At 37.3% G+C, this 19,612-nt stretch overlaps 1 protein-coding gene and 1 long non-coding RNA gene across 2 annotated transcripts in view; one reads left to right on the top strand and one right to left on the bottom strand.

Annotated features, from left to right (window-relative positions):
- LOC149260990 (uncharacterized) overlaps positions 1-19,612 on the top strand; it is a 379,306-nt gene that overhangs the window by 335,554 nt on the left and 24,140 nt on the right. The gene's annotated exons all lie outside the window — the stretch shown is intronic.
- On the bottom strand, positions 16,355-17,401 carry LOC149260991 (uncharacterized). Its single transcript, XR_016258355.1, has 3 exons — positions 17,242-17,401; positions 16,956-17,047; positions 16,355-16,427 (listed from the first exon to the last, which is right to left on the bottom strand). It is a non-coding gene; the product is annotated as an uncharacterized LOC149260991 (long non-coding RNA).

The raw sequence follows: 19,612 nt of genomic DNA, 5'->3' as shown, positions 1-19,612 counted from the left end.
ATCTAGTCGTATTTGAATATGCCATGCTCTTTCTTTTACAAAATACTTGTCAAGCTAGGGTTTGATACAAGAAATTAAGGACATCCTTTACAATTTTATTTTAAAGAGTGCCCTTCCTTAAGCATATTTGAACCTTAAACTTTACGAAAAAGTAGATTTGGACTTCTTCAAATTATAGAAAAAACATTCATAACCTTTCTCCCAATAGAAAGGGTGCACCTCAACTATACACTTTAGCTGAAAGTTATACTCTATTGAAGACATAGTTCTTGAAGGACACTATTTTCGAGATGTTTTAGAAGGGAAAATTGTGATCGTTGTATCTCTCTTGATATTTCTATAAAAATTATGATGACCTATGTGAAAATTCCTTGAACTGAAGTAACTGGATATTATTCTCCTAACTTCAATAGTTTATTTGTCTTCTGTAATTATTATTATGACAAATAGCGAATAATTCACACTGCAATTCTTCACAATAAAATTACGCTGCGGGAATACAAAATGTGGAACTGAGAAATAGATGCACACACAATGACACCGTTATTTTTGGATAAAAGTCCTTGGAAAAACCCTGAAAGGAAAACTAGTGTAGCAGATGAGGGTTTTATTATTTTACAGCAAAAATAGAGAATTACAATCGCTAGCCATTATGGCTTAGCTCTGACAATTATCGAGAGTAAAATATTTCTCAGAGATAAGCTCAATGTATTTTTTACTAACTTACCACCTACATGGAGGATTTTGACATCCATATCATATCATTCCTCGTAGCCTTGCATTTATTTCTCTACTATTTTCTTCCTTTTTTGTGCAAGAAGAAATCTCTCATACAAACATTCAAAACTTTTTTCAACACTTGTGATCTAGTCGTATTTGAATATGCCATGCTCTTCTTTACAAAAGACTTGTCCAGCTAGGGTTTGATACAGGAAATTAAGGACATCCTTTACAATTTTATTTTAAAGAGTGCCCTTCCTTAAGCATATTTGAACCTTGAAATTTACGAAAAAGTAGATTTGGACTTCTTCAAATTATAGAAAAAACATTCATAACCTTTCCCCCAATAGAAGGGGTGCACCTCAACTATACACTTTAGCTGAAAGTTGTACTCTAATGAAGACATGGTTCTTGAAGGACACTATTTTCGAGATGTTTTAGAAGGGAAAATTGTGATTGTTGTATCTCTCTTGATATTTCTATAAAAATTATGACTTATGTGAAAATTCATTGAACTGCAATCACTGGATATTATTCTCCCAACTTTAATAATTTATTTGTCTTCTGTAATTATTAATACGAAAAATAGTGAATAATTCACACTGCAAATCTTCACAATAAAATTACGCTGCGGGAATACAAAATGTGGCACTGAGAAATAGATGCACACACACAATGACACCGTTATTTTTGGATAAAAGTCCTTGGAAAAACCCTAAAAGGAAAACTAGTGTAGCAGATGAGGGTTTTATTATTTTACAGCAAAAATAGAGAATTACAATCGCTAGCCATTATGGCTTAGCTCCGACGATTTATCTCAATTTATCTCAACTGGAAATATACTAGGAATTTATTTTCCCTCATAGTGACTCGATCTGGCCTCTTTGGGCTACTCGCACTCCTTCCTGACACTCGCACCTCTGCCCAAAAATGTGCATTATAGCCTCAAAAAAAGTTGTTTTGCCTTGGAAACCCTTCTACGAAAGGCATCATGCCTCCCTTTGCCTCTGGGGACTAGATCCCGGCACTAGCAACTAAATCGATCCTTCTTTCAACAACTTGCACTAGGAATTTGGCTAACTCACACTGCAAAATACGACCTCCTTTGCTGGATAATTTGGCCTCTTGTCCTGACCCTAGATTACTAGAAAAGATCCTGAGAATTTCTTCGAAAATTCTCACTGCTGCAAACCACGCCATTGTCTCTTACTTGGCTTGAATTGTGCCCTATTGAATACTACAAATTTGTTGATTGGAACTTCCTTACTCACTTGATGTGTCTTCTCCAACCCCTTCGACTTGCGCTTATAATCTCTCGCTAGAGCTTCAATGGCCAAGATCTAATCATGATCAATGGCTCAGATCATCTTAGACTCCGTCAAGTCACTTTTCTGGAAGTCTCTAGAGCAAAATTGATTTCCTTAATTAATACCCATTAATTAATCAATTTTCCTAAGTTAGACTTGGGAACTTTTAAATTATTGATAAATTAATTTAATTGAGAGGTTTCTAAATGTTTTCTCTCGAAACCTTTTATGGGTTTTAGAGATCTCATGTTCCTTGGCCTATTTGACACCTTAGAGACTAGAACACATGTCCTATGCTACTCCAAAACTCAACAACCTACTCATTGGAATCATATTTGAGTTTAGTTCCTTCCAAATAAAATAGCATATTTATCGGACTCCCTAGTAGAAATTTGCACCTTCTAAAACACATACACCTTCTTCTTCCTTACAAATCGAAATCGAATTGTTTGGAAAAAGACGCCAATCCTTTTTACTTGGAAAAATTACCATAAGGGTTTCCTTTTCAAAGAGAAGTGGAGTACAAGATTTAGCTTAAAGAAGTATTGATCCTCACTAAATGATTAACTTAACGAGTAATTAACACTAAAAGATAACTAGAAATGTTGCTAGTTGTTCTCATAGGCTTACATAGATGACAAAGTAGATTGAACGCACAATAGTTTAGAATACACACATAAGATGCTAATGGTTGAAACAACTTTTGATTTAAGTTGTGAGTTCTTCTAGTGTGTATTGATTTATGTTATATTGTAGGGGAGTACCCCTTAGTCCCCGATGCTCCACACCCAAGTGTGCTCCTAGAGAGAGAATTTGGGAAGTACTTTTGGGAGCGTACTTCTTGAACACTCACTTCTAGGAGCAATTTGAAAGATCACATTCCTCAAAAAAACATGATCCTTTCCAAATAGGGAGCATTAAGAGAGTGTTGTTCCATAGACATTCCTAAAAAATGCTCCATAAGAGATGAGTGCAAATTGAACTTTTTCCTTGCATGTGGGAACCAAGACAAGGTTTTAAAAGTTTGGTTTAGGAATGGCTAGGATTCCTTTGTGGATTAAAACACTCATTCACTCCACTTTCTCTCATTTCACTCATTTCTCTCATCTTTGCTAAGGTTTTGAGTAGGTTGCTTGCAAGTTGTTGAGTGGATTTGTGTGTTGGAGGGAGATTGAAGGATACCATTTGTGAGATCTTGGGAGGGAGATTAAAGGCTGTCATAATTACATTCAACCACCAGTGGAGACCTGAAGGGATAGGTTCTAAAGCCCACTCTTGTTTGTTTTTAATCTTTTATCCCGTTTGTTATAAACTAGTATATTCACTATGTTGAATGCTTGAATGTTGTCTTTTCCTATTTTTCCCCAATTCTCCATCATTCTTTTGTAGGCAACACATTATTCTCAAGATTCAGTAGGGACAATGGGTATGTCAATGTGGTTTATCCTTTTTGTTCCATTTTTTATTATGATGATGGTGTTGGGATGTTGTAATACCAATGATGGAAGAACTAGAAACAGGGAACACATACCATGGAGAGGATGAATAAATGGAAGGGAATGATGATCATGAAGCTGAAAACAATGATGGATAAAAACACAAAGAGACTTCAATGCCAAACTAAAAGCAAGAAGCTCATACCACAAAGGAGGAAGAATGATGATTGTGAAATTGACAACAATGATGGAAAAAAGCACAAAGAGACTTCAACACCTTGTGGAAGTATGTGAAAAAGCTTGAGGGAGAGAAAGGGGTTAAATCCTTAAGATTTATATGCTCACATTGTCATAAAAACCTACAAAATTTCATATACCCATGTGAGAAAGCATCTTTCTAAGATTATGCCATGGGATAAAGGTAAGATTATAAGAGTCAAAACCTATGAATGTGTGCCAAGAAAGATAAGAAACAAATACAAGAAGGAAGAGGAGGTTGCACAAAACAAATCCAAAGTATCAAGGGTTGAATTTGAGACCTCAAGCTCACAAAGAATGCTCATGGTCAATCCTTATTTCCCCAAACCCATTAATTCTTAACTACGTATTGGAGGCATAGTATGATATCTCATTTCCTTAACCAAAGTTTTAGGGATGTCGATGCAAGAAATTTCAAGTTATTTTATGCATGTGTTGTACCATTTGATGTTCTTCGCTCACCCAGTAGGAATGAAATGGTACAACCCATCAACAATGCCCCTAGAAGGTACCAAGATTCTTGAAAGGAAAGAGCCAAAATTAATAGTGCTCTAGGACAATTTATGAATGATTAGACAAATTACGGGGTAACCATTATGCATGATGATTAGACAAATGTTAAAGGCGATTCATTGATAAATATACTTGGAGTGTTTGTTAATGGGGCATCCTTCCTTTCATCCCATGACTAAAATCATTATTACATTATTGGTATTTATATTATAGAACCCTGAATTGAAACCATTCAATAAATTGGGCCCATTCAATGTCATGTAGGTCATCATTGATAATGTCATTAATTGTAAGGTGACAGGGGTTGAAAAATGTGTAACTAGGTTCGGTCTTCATAAATATGAAATGTACTTTTTGTTCTTGTATAATGTAAAATGAAAGAAAATTATTATTATTATTATTGGAGCATTAGTTTCATGTTGAAGGTCTATTATTTTATAGGTCAAGAACCCATTGAGTGCCTCTAGGGTTTGTCCTAGGTGAAGAAGTCAAAAGAGTCATTGTCATAAGTTGAAGACCCCATCAATCACATTGTAACTTGTAAACAAAATTATTTTTGTCATTAAAAGTATCAAAATACCCTTCAAGACCAAGTCGGCCTGGTAGCTAGGAAGTTGGCCTATTTTGAGGAGCCACGTCCACCTTGAGAAGCCCATATAAAGGAGGAACTCGACCTCCTTGAGTCACATTCATCACTCATTCAAGCGAGGAAGAAGAGCAAGAAGACAAGTGAAGAAGGAAGAGGACCAAGAAAGATTGTTTTTGGGCTAATTCTCTCTCACACATGCGAAGAAGAGAAGCTAGTGTTTGTTGCTTCAAGGTCGAAATTCTCTATATGCTGCAAGAGGGATCAAATTTGTTGGAAGAAGGGTCTCCTCAGTCACCTACTAGCCCTAGACATGGAAGCAAAGCAAGCAAAGTTGTTGAGAGGCCTTGGAAGGCTAATTTTGCTCACGTGTAGATGTAGTTGTAGTTGTAGGCGACCAAAAATTTCGGAGTTGTAGTAGAGGTCAAAATTCTGAAGCTAGGGTTCAAAGTTATGTTGTTGGAAGATATTTGACTGGGTTTGACTTGGATAAGAGAAGCACATCATTCAGAAAGGTTGGACTTGGTCTTGGAGGGTATTGATCTTGATCTAAAGTTCTTGGAATTCTTCAATTGAAGAATCTATAAGAAGAGGAGATTTTGTGGGTTTTCCTCTCAAGTGGAGAGGTTTTCGCTCTAGCTTGCAGTGTATATTCTGTGTTCTTGTGTATTATTGTTCTTCTTGTTTTGGTAGTAGTTTGATGATATTCGAACATAATAATAAGCGAAGAAGCTAATAAAACAAGAAAAAGTAAAAAGACATCACAAGCAGTGATTATAGAAAGAGAAATTATCTTAACTATTGCCCTATAAATTTCTCAACAACAGGAGCAATAATTGAGGATATGTACCATGTTTCCCCCTCATATGGTATGATGAGATTATGATCATATATTTGGGCTTCTACTACGAGCACCACTCGTCCAATGGCATGAAGTTCTAGCCCACACCTATTGTGCGCACTTCAGATTGGTCATCTAGAATACAAATGCCAAATATTTTTCTGCATGTTGGTCCTGTTGATTTCTGGTAGCATCAGATGTGCTCTAAGCCTCAAAATTTGCAAAGAGGCTTAGATACATTCATTCTCCAATACCCAGAAATCGTTTTGGGAAATTTCACCTGGAGACAGTTTTATTAAAATAATTAATTATTTTTAATGGGACCCTAAGTCTAAACTTAGGAAATTAAAATAATTAAAGGGTATTAGTCTAACGATGGGTGAAACTTCTAGAAGAAGACGAGGATCAAGCATAAATGATCTAAGCCATTGATTAGAAGTTAATCTGGGTCGTTGGTTGTCCAACAGAAAGATATAAAAAGAGGCTTGAGGGGCACTTGGAGAACATACCAAGCAGAGTTCAGAAGATCGAATTTCTAGAGCAGAGTCGCTACTAGTGAGAAATTAGAAGTGAGCTTTTGCATTGAGGGGCAGGGATAGTTCCGGTTCAAGATTTCTCTTGACCCGAGAATACTCAGCAGAGGAGACAGAGAGCGATCCGGGAGAGGTGGCACAGAGCCAGAAGAAGCTGACGTAGGGTTGCGCAGAGGCAGTGCAAAGCCTTGAGGAGGTCTGAAAATTTGCTGAAGGAATCGATTTCAAAGGCTAGAAGTCGGGGTGTGAGACCGGGAGGTGAAATCGAAGTTCTTGGGCAGCAAATCGATTAGCGGAAGGGGTGACGTAGTCCCCAGAGGCTGTGACGTTGCGCTGACGCAATGACTATGCAGAGGTAGCCAGGGGCCGTTCATTCAGTGGCTGGATCAGTCAAATCTCTAGTGATAGTGTGAGGTAATATCACTTATCTCTCTATCAGTGACATTCTCTGTACTGGATATCCAGGAGGGCATCCAAAGATTGTATTCAGAAATTACTACTGCATAATAGTAAAAACCTCAGTTGTTGCACCAATTTTCCCACAATGGGTTTTTCCGAGGACATTTGTCGAAAATAACTGTGTAGATGTGTTGTGTATTTCTTTCTTGTTCAATTTCTTGTTTCCACATTTTATTTAAATGGTGAAGGTTGCAATGTATTAGTGTCGTTGTTTATTGTAGGAAATAGTAAATAATTTTGTTTAGTAATTAACAAATAGAAGGAACATAATTAGTGGCTGCAGTGGAAATTTGGGCATCCAAATTTTCACATGGTATTGAAGCTGCAGGTGAAACAAGAGAGAAGTGCCGAAAGAGCCCAGTGCTAAAGGAGGAGGGGAGTTCGAAAGTCCTACAGAGGCAACAAATCGAATCCCTAGAGGGATTGTGCAATTCAGGCCAAGAGGGCAAGATTTTCGTGGTAAATCTCTCTCTAAGTGAGTCAACAGAGGTAGGATTTCCAAATCAAAATTTGTCAGCGGTAGAGGGAGGAACACAACAATAGCGTCAGCAAAGAGGTGTTTCTAGTGGGATGCAGTTTTCTGCAGGCAGTTGTTGGGCGAAAAGATGTTAGAAGGAAGAAGAGAGACACTTGAGGGGATTTCTTCCTCAAATAATTCCTAGCCAGGGAATACGAATTCTCATTTATTGAGCAGCTGCAGAAGAGAGGAGGTCATTCGACTTTTTTGATTGGCAAAGATGACAGCGAGTGGATTGAGAGATCAGGATAGGTTGGATGGTGCATCCAACTATGTGATCTGAAAGGAGATGATGTTGTGCCTTTTGGATGAGCATTTTCTCAAGATCTACATCGACAACATGGTAGTTGAGCTGGCGGATCCAGATCCACTCAAGAAGTACAAGGGAGAAATGGTGAAGACCAAGAGAATGATCCTCGACGGAGAGAAGGATCATATAGTTTGTCACATCACTGGTAGAGACACTACCAAGGAGATGTGGGATGCTTTGTTGACGCTATATCAGGGATCTTTCAAGCATTAGAAGATGTACTTGGAGCAGAAGATGAATTTATGCAGATGCAGAAGGGGGAACGCATTGCTCTGTTCTTTACTAAACTTCAGGAGACCTAAGATGAGCTGGCAACGGTGGGGTCAACACCTCAAGGTTCCGAGATGGTAAGACTGGCCCTGAATTCAGCTTTTGAGGAGTGGCAAGTTTTTGTCTAAAGCATCCTGGACAGGGCGACTTTGCCAGAGTAGGATGGAATGTGGGCAACTCTTAAGCAAGAAGAGTTGAGCAAAGACTTGGTCAAATGTAAACTTGTCGGAAGCAACAGCAGTGGGTCGAGGCTATGACACTGCGTTGACGCAGTGACAGTGCAGAGGCATCCAGGGGTCATTCATTCATTGATTGGATCAGTCAGATCTCTAGTGATAGTGTGAGGTAATCTCATGTATCTCTCTGTCAGTGATATTCTTTGTACTGGATAGCCAGGAGGGCATCCAGAGGTTGTATTTAGAAATTACTACTACATAATAATAAAACACTTAGTTGTTGCACCTGTTTTCCCACGCTGGGTTTTTCCAGGGACATTTGTCAGAAAATAACTATGTAGATGTGTTGTGTATTTCTTTCTTGTTCAGTTTCTTGTTTCCGCATTTTATTTAAATGGTGAACGCTGCAATGTATTAGTTTCAGTGTTTACTGTAGGAAACAATAAATAATTTTGTTCAGTAATTAACAAATAAAAGAAACATAATCAGTCGCTGTAGTAGAAATTTGGGCATCCAAATTTTCACATGGTATCGGAGCTGCAGGTGAAACAAGAGAGCAGTGTCGGAAGAGCCCAGCGCTGAAGGAGGAAGGGAATTCGAAATTCCTGCAGAGGCAACAAATCGAATCCCCTAATGGATTGTGCAATTCAGGCCTGGAGGGCAATATTTTCGTGGTAAATCTCTCTCTGAGTGAGTTGATAGAGAGGTAGGATTTCCAAATCGAAATCTTTTAGTGGCAAAGCGAGGAACGCAACAGTAGCTTCAACAAAGAGGGGTTTCTGGTGGGACGTAGTTTTCTACAGGCAGTTGCTGGGTAGAAAGACGTCAGAAGGAAGAGGAGAGACATTTGAGGGAATTGCTTCCTCAGAGAATTCCTAGCCAGGGAATTTGAATTCTCATTTGCTCAGCAGCTGCATGAGAGAGGAGGTCATTCGACTTTTTGATTGGCAAAGATGGCAGCCAATGGATTGAGAGACCAGGATAGGTTGGATGGTGCATCCAACTATGTGATCTAGAAGGCAAGGATGTCGTGCCTAATGGATGAGCATTTTCTCAAGATCTACGTCGACAACTTGGTAGCTTAGCCCGCGGATCTAGATCCGCTGGCAAAGACCAAGAGAATGATCCTCGACGGAGTGAAGGATCATATAGTCTGTCACGTTGCTGGCAGAGACACTACCAAGGAGATGTGGGATGCTTTGTCGATGCTATATTAGGGGTCTTCTTAGCATCGAAAGATGTACTTGGAGCAGAAGATGAGATCTATGCAGATGCAGAAGGGGGAACGCATTGATTCGTTCTTTACTAAGCTTCAGGATACCTGAGACGAGCTGGCAGCAGTGGGGTCAACACCTCAAGGTTCTGAGATGGTAAGACTCGCCCTGAATTTAGTTTCTGAGGAGTGGCAAGTTTTTGTCTAAAGCATCCTGAACAGGGCAACTTTGCCAGACTGGGATGGAATGTGGGAAACTCTTAAGCAAGAGGAGCTGAGGAGAGACTTGGTGAAGTGTAAATGTGACGGAAGCAGCAGAAGTGAGTCGAAGCCCAAGGAGGAGGAAGAGAATGCAACCCTCACATCCAAGGGGCAGCAGAAGCAACAGAAGAAGAAGAAAGATGTTTCAAAGATCAAATGTTTCAGGTGTGGTGAATTCGGTCACTATGCAACACAGTGTCCTCTCAGAAAGAAGGACAAAAATGAGAAGCATGATCTGAAGGTTGCAGCTGCGAAGATCGAGGAGGAGTTTGCCATGATAGCCCAGGCATCTCTAGGAGGGAAGTGGGGAGATCTAGAGTTGTAGTCCTAAAGGACTACAGATGGGTAGGATCCTTGCGGAGTCCACGTCTCGGATCAATTCCTTGCTCTGAGAGCCCAGATCAGAAGTAGCAAGATGGACCAGTGTCAGTTGGTGCAGAGGAGTGCTAGAGTTATAGTTGCAGTGGCTAGGAGTGCCAGAGTCTGAGCAGCGCAAAGCTAGAGTTGGCAATAGTGCAGTTGGCACAAAGCAGAGGTTAGCAGCAACGTAGAGGCTTCAAAGGGTCAGCGTAGAGACTAGCAGCAGTCAGAATTCTAGCAGCGAGGTGCATCATACTGAACACCAGTTCAAATTTGGGATGCTTTTCCGTTGTTGATGCAGTAGCAGCAGCAGTTGGAGACTGTTGTAGTGCAAATGCAGTATTGGTAGTGACATTGCTAGCAGCAACACAGATGCAGAATTGAGAGGGAGTTGCAGTACGGATGCAATGTTGACAGTAGCAGGGTCAACAACAGTAATTTGGGATGCTTTTCCGTTGTTGATGCAGTAGCAACAGCAGTTGGAGACGGTTGCAGTGCAGATGCAGTATTGGTAGTGGCAATGCCAACAGTAGCACGGATGCAGAATTGAGAGGGAGTTGCAGTACAGATGCAGTGTTGACAGTAGCAAGGTCAGCAGGAGTACATATGCAGCATTTGTGCAATGGTTGGTGGACAGGATGTCAAACATCAGCAACGTAGAAGAAGATGTTATAGAACAGAGTGATACTTCAACAGGTTGCATTGTTAGAGCACATTCCTCGCTAAGAGTGAGTCTTGATTTCTGGTAGCATCGGATGTGCTCTAAGTGTCAAAATTTGCAAGGAGGCTTAGACACATGCATTCTACAATACCCAGAATCGTTTTGGGAAATTCCACCTAGATACAGTTTTATTAAAATTGTGTTAATGGGACCCTAAGTCCAAACTTAGGAAATTAAAATAATTAAAGGGTATTAATCTAACTGTGGGTGAAGCTTCTAGAAGAAGACGATGATCAAGCCTAAATGATCTAAGCCATTGATTAGAAGTTAATCTCGGTCGTTGGTTGTCCAACAGAAAGATATAAGAAGAGGCTTGAGGGGCACTTGAAGAACATATCGAGCATAGTTCAGAAGATCGAATTTCTGGAGTAGAGCAGTTGCCGATGAGAAACTCGAAGTGAGATTTTGCAATGAGGGGCAGTGATAGTTCCAGTTGGAGATTTCTCCTGATCTGGGAATACTTAGCAGAGGAGGCAGAGAGAGATCCGAGAGAGGCGGCGCAAAGGCTGACGCAGGGAGTCGGGACACGTAGAGCCTTGAGGAGGTCTGAAAATTTACTGGAGGAATCAATTTCAGAGGCCAGGGTGTGAGCCCGAGAGGTGAAAATCAAAGTTCCTGGGCTGCAAATCGATTAGCAGGAGTGACGCAGTCCCTAGAGGCTGTGACGTTGCGCTAACGCAGTGACTGCGCAGAGGCAGCCATGGGTCATTGATTCATTGGTTGGATCAGTCAGATCTCCAGTGATAGTGTGAGGTAATCTCACTTATCTCTCTATCAGTGATATTCTCTGTATTGGATAGCCAAGAGAGCATCCAAAGATTGTATTCAGTAATTACTATTGCATAATAATAAAACCCTCAGTTGTTGCATCGGTTTTCCCACACTGCTTTTTTTCGAGACATTTGTCCAAAAATAACTTTGTAGATTTGTTGTGTATTTCTTTCTTGTTCAGTTTCTTGTTTCTGCATTTTATTTAAATGGTGAAGGTTGCAGTGTATTAGCTTTGGTGTTTACTATAGGAAACAGTAAATAATTTTGTTCAGTAATTAACATATAGAAGAAACATAATCAGTTACTGCAATAAAAATGTTAAACTTGGCAACTAGGGCCAAACTCCATGTGGGTCATCTTATTTATGGCAGCTGATATTTTTCTTGGATTCCTCTCGTCGAGAGGTGTAAGATTTATCTAACGGTCATCCGATTCCGACATGTATTTATGGAGATATGAATTTATTTGTATATACTTAACAATTTGTCAAGGTCGGCCAACAAAATAAAGTGTGTGGCACACTTCCAGCTTATCCTCAACGATTCATATAAAAGGAAGATACCTTGTGGCATTATTTCACATCATCTAAACACTCATCTTCTCTCTCTTCATCTCATTGGGCCAGCGTAGGAGCAGTTTCTCTCACATGTGCAAGAGGAAGGACGATTTTCTGTTTTAGGGCAGCATTGATTGTTTTTAGGGCAGTGTTGACTTTCTGGATAGCGTTGACTTTTCTGGGCTGCGTTGACCAAGGAGCAGGGCTATTATTTGACGTGTTGACCAAGTGTTGACCTGTGCATGCTGTTTGGGTGTTGTGTTGACAGAATTGTTGACCAACGGTGATTGGTTAGGGCTAACTGCAACCTATTGATTATTGATGTTGTTTTGACCGTTGACCGAGGGTTGTTTTGAGCTGCCGAAGTTTGTTGTTGAAGACCGAGTTCTTCAAGGTTGACTAGAGGTCAATCCGGGGCTGTTTGACTAGCTTTGACTTTGTTGGTTGCTGATTTATTATTGCTGATATAAAATATCATACTTGTGATATTGTACTATCTCTCTCTCTCTCTCTGTTGAATTATTGAAGAGTATAGAAGAATTGATCAAAGGGTTTCCCGACATTGGGGTTTGTCCCTGGCTAGCTGCCACATTTGGTGTCTCTTGTCTTGGCTTGTCTTCTGTCGATTTATTTATGTTCTATCAGCGTTTTACTTTATGTTAATGTGATTGCTAAACAGTGAAATTAACATTGGGCTAATAAGAAGAAATTGAAGTAAATTGCACTAAGCATAGAACATACCATAATTTAACAAGAAATTTGGGCATCCAAATATTCACATGTCCTTCTTTGCATAGTGGATATGCCATTACTTGATGACTTCACAATGGAGATATGCATGGTTCAATGGGTATTGGCACGTCGATAACTTTCTACACGTGATGGGAGCACCCATTACTTCAATTTTTTACTATGGTTTCATGATAATGTTTGATGTATTCATTTGTGCTCATATGTAGTGATATTGTTTTCATAACATTGGTCACTGAACATTAGTGTAATCTGATAATGATATCATCACTCTAAATTCTTGTGTTTTTCTTAGTTGTAACATGGTGGTTCATAATTTTCTTTTAGATAAGTGTTTTCACCTTTTGAGTCTAGTCATACTACAAGAGACTTACTTAGGAGTACCATGTCATATTTGTAATCATTTGCACACCTTACCATTTTCCCCATTTTTCCATTCACATTCATTATTTCCCCTATCATGGTTGACTCATCATATGTCATATAGCTAGTTCAAAGGAAAGAAAATAAAATACCATGTATGAAAAGCCTAAAGTCAAGATTAACAATCTTGTGCTACACCACCTTGTAATAGAGTTGAATAATCCAAATCCCATGCTTAAAGAATGCTAAATCTAAAGAAAGGAGTTAATCGAATAGAAAAAAACAAAAAGGGGATAGTAAGAAAATGAGTCCCAAAGAATGGTAACTAAATGTTAAGCACTCTATCCCTAAACGCACACGTGGACACTGGAATCAAATAAAAACTCATTTCTCTTTAAAGCTACTAAACGGAGACCTCTACATCATCTTATGTAGCTATGGGGATCAACTAATGAAAGCTTTGTTTTCCCTAACATCACATCACATATTCTTAATTGAAGTCCTAGGAAATGCTTCTTGTCTTTAGAGTTGTCAAATGTAATAGAGGTTCTTTATGTCCACAAGATGGTTTAACCTAGGGAATGATAAAAACCAAATGAGTCATTGAGAAGTTAAAGGATGTCACTTAATGTTTCACCACCTAATGATACATATAACAAGGCATAACTCATCATTACTAGTAGGCACCCTTGCATTGGTATTAGTGTACTTGCCTAGGGTGTTGCATCTCTACCTTCAAAAGTGTGTACTTGCCTCAAGAATTGTGTGCTTGCATTCAGAGCTATGTACCTTCCTTGAGCATTGTGAGCCTATGCATAGATTGTGACATGCTTGGGGCATGATCATAGGCCTTCTACACATTTTGGAACAACATGTACCACTTCGTTTCTTGTTGGAGGGGTTAGCATGCTTCTATTGGGCCATTGACTAAGGTAGATAGACTTGGAGGCAAAACTACCTCTCATTTTAGTTATTAGGCATCATTTATGAAGGTTGGTGGACAATTTTCAAGGAGCAATCCTTCTTTGGGCATCTATCTCATGTGTGGGGTGTGTTGAGCTATTGTTGAGTATTATGAGGGGAAAACTCTCTTTCTTGCTTTGGTTCCATAGATGTGGAGGATATCATAGCATTTTGAGGCTATGTAGTTGCATATTGAATCTTGATGAGGTCAAACCCCAGGAGGAGGGGATTTGTGCTAATTTAACTATTGTGATTTTGAGGAAGGTGTCCATTTTTTTGCCCATTTATTGGATGGAATTTGTACATGTGGTATTGGTCTACATTATTAGATTGTCATTCATTTGGCATATCTAGTTAGTTATAGGATATTAGTATGTTGAGCATAGATATAGGGTTTGTTGCCGCCCAAAGTGTACACCTGAGACACAACGCTGAGAGTAGGGGTTGTCACCCTGATCCCTACTCACTCCGTTTAGACTCTCTCCTAGCTAAGTCAAGGGAGGTAGTCCCTAAAGGTGATAATGAGGGGAAAACTTGTTGGAACAACAAGTTCTAGGAGATCTGAGGCAAGGAAATTACTTCTCTAGGTAGCTTGAATTAAGATTAAAGGGCAAGTTATTAAATTGAGCAATGTGAGATAGATAACTTCAGTTAGGATAATATGACACTTAAGATGAAACCATAAGAGACCAGTGCCTAGATACAATGCTCAAATAAATTAAAGAACTTGTTCAATGATGCAATATACCTCAAGCCACAAGATAAGTAATGTTGCAAGGAAATGTTAGTGCAAGATGCAAGACTGATATGTGAGCAAGAGATGACTTGCGAGAATGATAAAGCAATGTACTTCCACAATATAGCAATATCATATGATAAAAATGAGTGGCAAGTACAAAAGAAATGTAAATTTGCAAGTTAAGGGTGCTCATGCATCAATGATATGCTAATGAGATGCCAAGACTGCAAGATTCCAATAGTAAATAATGAAGCATGTAAAATAATGACAGTAATATCAAATGCCTCTAAAAATGTGTTGAGGAATGCTTCAATGTAAGAAATGTTAAATCATTTGCAACCAAGCTTATAAAATATGACATGAAACACAAGATTACAATACTTCTTACAATGATATGCCAATTAAGCATGACAATATCATATACCTTTTACTGGATTACTTGTTTAGGGTGTTCTTTACTTAAAGAATTTGGAACACATGAAATAAGCACAATTAACCATAGGTATATGAGATTGCTAACAGAGAAATCTAACTATTGTATCAATGCAGTCCTATCTAGCAGAAAAAGGAGTTGGTAATCAAGAGAGAAAGAAGGAGAGGCTCCTCTTACAATACTTCTTACAATGATATGCCAATGAAGCATGACAATACCATATACCTTTTACTAGATTACTTGTTTAGGGTGTCCTTTACTTAAAGAATTAGGAACACATGAAAGCACAATTAACCATAGGTATATGAGATTGCTAACAGAGAAATCTAACTATTGTATCAATGCAGTCCTATCTAACAGGAAAAGGAGTTAGTAATCAAGAGAGAAAGAAGGAGAGGCTCCTCTTAACACCTTGGGAGATCAAAAAGAAGACAAGCAATTTTTTCAACCACCGCTCAAGCTTACCAGTTGGCAGAGGCAATAGCAAATAAATAATCAAATGAATGATTGCACCAACCGTTATGAAGAGCCCACTGCCTAGCATAATAGTCAACCAATACCTGTGTCTAGGAAGAATAAAGGCTCGAAAAGTTATTTAAAATGTTATGAATTTTATATAAACAATTTCAAGCTAAGTTGCACGAAACAGGGAAACAGGTACGAGTTTCCAAAACGGGCAGGGTACGAAACGTGACCCCCCAAATTTTGGAAATGGGGAAACGCGATATATATATATCTATATATTAGAATTTAGGATATTTAAGAAATGTTATGTGCAATTATAACACATACATGATACATTATAATTTATTACATTTAAAGTTTAAATATTATGATTAAATTGACATCTCATTTACTCATGAATGATGATCACCTAATGAAAATAGCAATATCGAAATATCCAAAATCGACCTTTATTATATATCCAAATCTCAAAATCAGCCTTTATTATATATACGAGGTCACAAGTACAATAAAGACAGGCTGCAAGAACTATAAAGGCAAAAGACCAGTGCTCTCTTCCTCTTTTCTCCTTTGCTAAAATCATTCATCTCCAAGAAAAACAACTTGCTCAATTGTGTGATGAAGGAATGAGGCAAGAGTCTTTTTATAACTTGAGAGAAGCATTTAGAAGCATCCACAAGATATTTGATTCGCCCAATAAAAAATTACAACTGAAAAAAAAAAAAAAAAACAACAACAACAACAACAAAAAATAAAAGAAAAATTTGCAATATGAAGTGAAAACTTCATCGTACCATTTGGAAACTCGTTTCCAGCCGTACTGGCCATGTTTCCCAGGCTGGAAACTCGTTTCCAAGCTGTACCGTACGCGTTTACCGGCTGAAACGGACGTGGGGGCAACGTTTCCTGCAACATAGATTTCAAAGCCTTTAATTATTTAAATATTTGCATGATAACCTTGCAGGTATTACGTTTCAGATCTGAGTTAATTTTTAAGGGAGCTTTTATAATATTTCAGGGCTTGAAGCCTTAGAGATGTAAATTCAATCAAGTGTGGGTGATTTCATTTAATTGCAAGAGTTTAATCTTCTTCCAAAGAGGCTTGCTTGGAAACTTTTTGGAAATAAGACTTTAGCATTAAGTTGGAAGCTGTAAGATTTGCCCTCGGTCTTCAGGGAAAGAGGCCTTGAAAGGTTTCGATTTGATGCCCAAAATAAACGGAAATCCTTCTAAAGACTTTTGAGATCACAAAAATTTCTTGCCAAAAATTTTATGACAAAAGGCTTTGGAAAAAGACGCTGGAGCAAGGGTTCAGAAACCTTCAAAAACAATTGGCAGATAGATCAGATTTTCAGACCCTAAAATGCCTCGCACCAAAGAAAGAAATAACCCTTTGGGATCACTGTAATGATGGAAATAAGCCTAATAACTTACAAGCTTTAAACACTGAAACTCTTGTCAAAAGTTCCTATGAGAAACTCCCTCAAAATAATTTCAAATCTCTGCAAAACAATGACAGCAGCTTTCTGAAAAAAGAAAAGAAAAACTATATAAGTCATAAAGAAAACTTGAAAACCCTTCAGCTGATTTGAATTTCTCTGCAAAAAAAACAGGTTTAGAACAGTAATTTTAAAAGGAAATCAAACCCTAGATGCCTGCAGCTATGTCAGAAATGCTTCTCGGGCCAGACAAATTAAGTATTTTGCTGTTGTTTAAAAACCTTAGCAAAATATGCCAGAATCGAGAGCCTGTGGCTTCCTTGAAAGGATTTCAGACCTTGCAGCATTGATTAAAAGGTGGGTTTCAGAATTTCGATTTCCCTTTAGATGCTAAACCAAATCCTGCAAACAAAAATATATTCGAAACCCATTGCTTTTGCTTCCTTCCTAACTGCCGATAAAAGGAACTACACGGGAAATATAGAATGAAAGGTTATATAAAATTATATTTGCAAAGTTTAAAGTTAAATATTTTTAAAACTAAAGTTAATAAAATAAAATAAAATCATTTACAAGATTTTATAATTATCCTTTCAAAATATATTTAAATCAAAGATAAATAAAATAGTTACAAAAAATAAAATAAGAACCCAAGAAATTAAAGGAACTACACGGGAAATATAGAATGAAAGGTTATATAAAATTATATTTGCAGAGTTTAAAGTTAAATATTTTTAAAACTAAAGTTAATAAAATAAAATAAAATCATTTACAAGATTTTATAATTATCCTTTCAAAATATATTTAAATCAAAGATAAATAAAATAGTTACAAAAAATAAAATAAGAACCCAAGAAATTATATAAACCAGAAAGAATTTTAAAATGCAATGGGTTAGTGAAATAATACAAGGTGAAAGGTTAGTATATATACATACAAATGAAAAAAACTTTTTTCAAGTTTTGAAGGTGGGATAAGAAAAACACTTTAATTAAAACTTAAATCAAATAAATATTTACACTTTTGAAAGCTAAAAATCATTTGCAAAATAAATCTAAAAAAATAATTACAAGTATGCTAAAAACCCCAAAAAGTAAAATTTAAAACAAAATCGAAAACCCCAAAGGTTAGAAAATCAAAATTATTCTACAAAGACTATAGAATTAAATTACAGATCTGCTAGATCGGAGGAGTATGAATCTAACTCCGCTCCTAGATTTGTAGATTTCAGACCTTTGCTAGCCAGATTTAACTATTTAGTACAAATTACTAAAGATAAATAAAAATTTTAATTGAGGTACTAGCCCAGAAAATCTTTACAGAATTCGTCAGATAATCCTAGGATTTTAATCAGGAAGGCTCTCCAGACCTTATGTCTCAGGAGTTGGTTGGTCAAACCAAGGACTTCCCCAAATGTCAAATTTTTGTACACGTAGAATTTAAATTGTTAAATCAATAGAGATACAAAATAGCGATTAAATTTTCAAAGATTAGAGATACCTGCTAATCAAATCAAATTATAATGTTATCTCAAACACAATAATCTAAGCAAGATACCTGCGCAATAGATTACTATATGAAAGTTATTAACCAACAACGTATTAAACAAGATCAGTAGAATATAAAAAAACAATGTTACCATAAAACACCGAAGACGAACACTACTTCAAATAAAAACCCCAAAGACTTTGTGTTGTATTATTCAAGAAAAAATATTACAAGAAAGCTTCAAAAGCTAGTACATGACTCAATGAGTGGATCTTTTTAATGACAAATGACCTCTAATTTATAGATTAATTCTCCAACGGCTAGTTAATTTGATCCCCGTCAAAGTAATTTCGACCGTTAAAAAATATTTAATTATCTTTTAATCTCCTATGTGGAAATTATTTTATTTTTTGAAGAAATTTGAATTTTTCTTTTAATTGAATTTTAATCAACTCAAAATTAATTATTTTGAGTTGATTTCCTCAAAAAGTTGACTTTGACATAACTACCAAGGCCCAAGGGTCCAAAATCTCTTGAAATTTTCAATATTCTGTTGGTCAGAGATGTCCAAAAATTAATTTTTCCGAGACTCACGAATTTTACTTTTTGGAGAACTAATTTTTCCTAGGACACAAAATTAATTAAATTTTTGGCTCAGGATTTTAATTTATTTTTACAAAAAATTTGATTAACTAATTCATAGGGGGATTAATAATTTTTCCAACCCTCTAATATTTTAGCCATGGTGTCTAAATATGAGGGGCCATGAACTTAAAATATTTTTTACATCAATATATTACAATTCACCCGTGAAGGGGGAAACCCCGTTCGTTATTGACCCTCAATCATCTACCCAATTCTGTGACTCAAATATGATCTAGTAGACCAAGTAATTCGTAATAAAGTAATTTAGCCAATTAGCCTAAATTACTCCCAAATTACTTTACAAAAGACTTGACTAGAACACAAGAAATTACCTAAAATCTTGACGACAAAATCCACCCTAGCTTTGGGGTGAGTTGGAGGGAAAAATTTTGTTGATCATCTGTGTTTAGAAACACGTGAATCAGTGAGACAAAAAACCAACTAGAATAGAAATCGTCATCAAGACGGTAGGCTTACCGAGGTTGTTACATACATATGCAGTCTTACTAAGGTCATTTA

The sequence above is a fragment of the Pinus tabuliformis genome, chromosome 6, assembly GCF_031772625.1.
Source record: "Pinus tabuliformis cultivar Carrire ecotype Pingquan chromosome 6, CPIR1, whole genome shotgun sequence".
In the NCBI taxonomy this organism is placed as follows: Eukaryota; Viridiplantae; Streptophyta; class Pinopsida; order Pinales; family Pinaceae; genus Pinus; species Pinus tabuliformis.
Note: the sequence above shows the minus strand (reverse complement) of the source record. Positions and strands in the feature narration are given on the sequence as shown.